The 3,830-nt window shown below is 38.6% G+C and overlaps 1 pseudogene; it reads right to left on the bottom strand.

Moving 5' to 3' along the window:
• Positions 1 to 1,727: 1,727 nt before the first annotated feature.
• LOC102493368 (vesicle-associated membrane protein 3 pseudogene) lies at positions 1,728 to 2,024 on the bottom strand (annotated as a pseudogene).
• Positions 2,025 to 3,830: the final 1,806 nt, after the last annotated feature.

Genomic DNA, 3,830 nt, shown 5'->3' with positions numbered 1-3,830 from the left:
CCTGTACACAGCAAAATTCTCTCAGATGGCAATTACGACTTCTAAAGAAGCAGCTTGTGCAGGCAGCTTCCAATATTAAAGAGCATGTCTCTGGTTAGCTATCCTCCATGAAGAGAGTCACTCATCCCTCATCAATGCCCAATTGCAATCTAGAAGACTGACTTAGCAAGTACTATATGAATAAACACAGAAAACAAACTCCAAAAACCTAGTCTATGAGGACTGGGCCAGATAATGAGCAAGTTCATAGATAGTCTTGCTTGAAGTCTACAAAATTGTGCTCACATAATTATTCACGATGTAATAGCATCCACAGCCGATGAGCTCCAGACTGCTGGGTAAACTGTAGGTAGGAGATGGTGAGAGTCTAGCTCAAACCTCCTCTAACTCCTGAAGAAATGCTGAGTCAGAAGGGGGATTACACCATCTACGGCACTTCAAAGGCAAGAAAGGCCTGTCAAGATGTCTTGATATAACGTTCACACGCAATAGTACAGTTTTCATTTTGAAGGGCACCCTGAGTTCCATTTGGCACGTCTCTGAATTTATCTGTCAGGAACAGACTTAAGGACGTTCTATCTGTATTTAAATTTTTGGCAAAATAGAAACTATGGTCATAGCCATAGTTCTATAAAAACTTTTTACAGGGGGTTATTTCTGATGAAAATAATGTTTTTAGCAAATGACACATAATAACAACAAGGAAGCAAACATCTTCTTATCTAAGAGTAAAAACTCTATCAGCATCTTATTTTAAATCTAGCAAGAGTCAGTAGTTGTTACAAAAAATAGAGGTTCTCTTACTCGGAATCAGAAAAATATCAAAGTAAGGCACAGCCTGTTGTCACAGATTTGTGTTCGGCAGTAGCGTTCTTTCTGGAAGGCACAAGTTGAAAATCTGATTACCCCAGTATTTAAAATGTGGTTCTGAGAATAATGTCATTTGACAAAGATAGCTAACTTGGAACCAATTTCCTTAACTGGAATCAATGGCGATTAATTAGTGACAACACTACATCTGGATTACAACACTCTGGAACTTAAGAAGTATGTTTCATCAGCCCGTGTAAATCTGTAAGGGCTTTGTGCAAAACGAGGAAGGGGCTGGCCACACTTCTAGTTTGGAGTGCATGTGAAGAAAACAAAGCTGCATTTCCTAGAAATTGAAATTTTCTTTTTTTTTTCTCTTTTTTTTTAATTTTATTTTTTTATTATCATCATCATAATCTTCTTTATATTACATTGGATTACATATAACTTTACAGTGTATGACATTGTTTTTTCAAAAGGGAATGCCATGCATGTCCATCAGTACAGAGACATTAATCTCCCCACTTCAACATTCAATATCTTTTCTATGTTTTCCCCAATCATTATTTTTATTATTCTAATTATTTTTTAAAACAGTCAATAGCTATTTCTCATTTTGCTTGTAAATATACTTTGTCCATCATGAAATACTTCTCAGACCAATCCAGTTGAGAATACTATACATGCCCTCATCAACAGTTAATAAGCCCTATCTGTTTCTCACTAACGTCCTTCCTCTCTATTGTTCACTGCTATCTTTCTCTATCCTCTTCTCTTCACTTAGAAATTGAAATTTTCTTTAAATAACCAAAAATAATCATTTTAGATATGACAGTCGGTAAGCCTGATAATATAGCAGGTTCTAAGTGAAAAGCCTTGAAGCAGTTTCTTGAACAGTAGGCTTCAGTTTCACTGGTTCATGAAGAAACACTCCACACAACAATGGTGATCAGAACACTAATCCCTATGGCCCACATCTTGCAATTCTTCCACCAGTATTTTCTCTTCAACTTGACAGCACTTGTTTCAAATTGACGAGCTCCTGCCTGCAGTTCATGTGCACGGTCATCTAGCTCGGAGAGTATCTGGTCTCTTTCTAACACCTTGTCCACATTGACTCTCATTATGTCCACCACCTCATCTACTTGATTCTGCCTCTGCTGAAGATGGCTGCCACCAGCAGCACTTGAACCCACAGGCACATCTGCAGACATTTTAGCGGTGGCGGTCAAAGGTTGGCAGAGCTGCGCAGCAGAGACCAGAAGCCAGCCGATCTGTGATAATAATTCTTTATGTTGAACAACAAAGGAGAAATTGACTTGTAAATCTGATTTTTGAGCCTGAACAATAGGAAAATTTTGAAAAGGAGGTCCGATCATTAGCTTTAATAAGGAAGTAATACATGTAGCAGGTTTTCAATAAAAGATTGTGGGATGATTAAAAAAAAGGGTGAATAAATTCTAGTGTCTTTCAGTAAATCAAATAGAAGAGATTTCATACACAATGGCATTGCAATGACAGAACAAAACGTGCCTTCCTTAAAGGTTCCTGCTTCTTCCTCCATATGTCCACATAGACCCAGCAAGGAGTATAGAAAATTCCAGAAGATAGTTGTAGGGAACAAATGACAAATGAAAAAGAAACACCAAGCAGTAGGATATCATGCCAAGCGGTAGGATAAAACCTGAAAAATCAGATGGAGAAATGGAGGAAAAGGGATTGCTGCATGATCCTGCTCCATTGGGAGGCACTTTCTCCCTGTCCCCCTCTCTGCATCTCTCTGGTGAACACATGCACTTCTGGCAGGAATAAAAAAAAAAAAAAGAAAAAGAAAAATTCAGATGTTCATAAATATCTTACAAAGACACATAATGGGGGCATAGCACATATTTGCCACTTCTATAAAAGCAGCCCAGTTCATGATAACTGAAGGGAGACTATGTATTTACCATCATTGGACAAAGGAGCCTAAAAGAGATCAATGTAAGTGTTTCAGACTCAACTAAGCAAAACAAATGCAGATTCAGCCACACCCATGTTTCAAACATTCCATTGCACCTTCCCAAGGATTATAACCTAAAATACTACTTCTGCTCATTTTTCCAAGGACGGCCTTTATTCATTCACCTTTACAAGACCCAGGTTTGTAGTAAACAATGGGATAGGCCCACCAAGTTGAAAGTCTTCAATTCAGCCTGAGAGTTTGGCTTCTACAGGACATAAGGAGCACCACTCCTTGGAAAATCTATATCTCCCTGGGAGATAAATCCTTGCTTTTCTTTTTTTTTAAAAAAAAAAAAAAAGAACATATTGGGAACCAGCAGTTAGCGTAATGGCTATGTCACTGGACTCCCACGTAGTCGACTGCAGTTCACGTCCCGGACCCGGTGGCTTAGAACTCAATGCCGGGCGCATGTGCGTGCGTGCCCAAGATCCCGAGAGGAGAATGGAGGAGAAGGGATTGTGGTGTGGCCATCCCCCCTGGGGGGTGATTTCTCGCTTTCTGTCTCTATGTCTCTGTCTGTTTGGCGAGCGCATGCGCCCTATAGTGAAAACCTCTTCAAAAAAACAAAACAAAACAAAAGGACATATTTACTTTTTATTCCTCCTTTCCTCTCAATTCAATGATCTTTTCTATTTAAGAGAGCTCACTTCCCGATCTTCCTGGTGATTTCAGAAATACAATTACCTTTGTATTTTGAAAAAAATAAATAAAAGGCTCTCTCTTCCTTTGACATGATATAAATAGCCTTAAGATCACAAAATATTGGGGGAAGAAAAGGAGTGAAAAGAAATATGGACAAAGAAGCGTACCTGCATTTGAGAATACATTTAAATGATGGAATGTTAGATGTCCATTTACTCCCTCATCCCTTGTACATTATAAAGCGCTCTGTACCACTACTCACAGTGTTGGCCTGCATAGGCTATGCTAATTAACAAGTAAAATGGGATTTTGAGTAAAATTATTTAAGACAACTCTCATATACCTGCTGCCACATATGGTAATACTCTCTCAC

This window comes from Tupaia chinensis, unplaced genomic scaffold (assembly GCF_000334495.1).
Source record: "Tupaia chinensis unplaced genomic scaffold, TupChi_1.0 Scaffold143755_1, whole genome shotgun sequence".
NCBI lineage: Eukaryota > Metazoa > Chordata > Mammalia > Scandentia > Tupaiidae > Tupaia > Tupaia belangeri.
The sequence above is the reverse complement of the archived record's forward strand: the minus strand, read 5'-3'. Positions and strand labels throughout refer to the sequence as shown.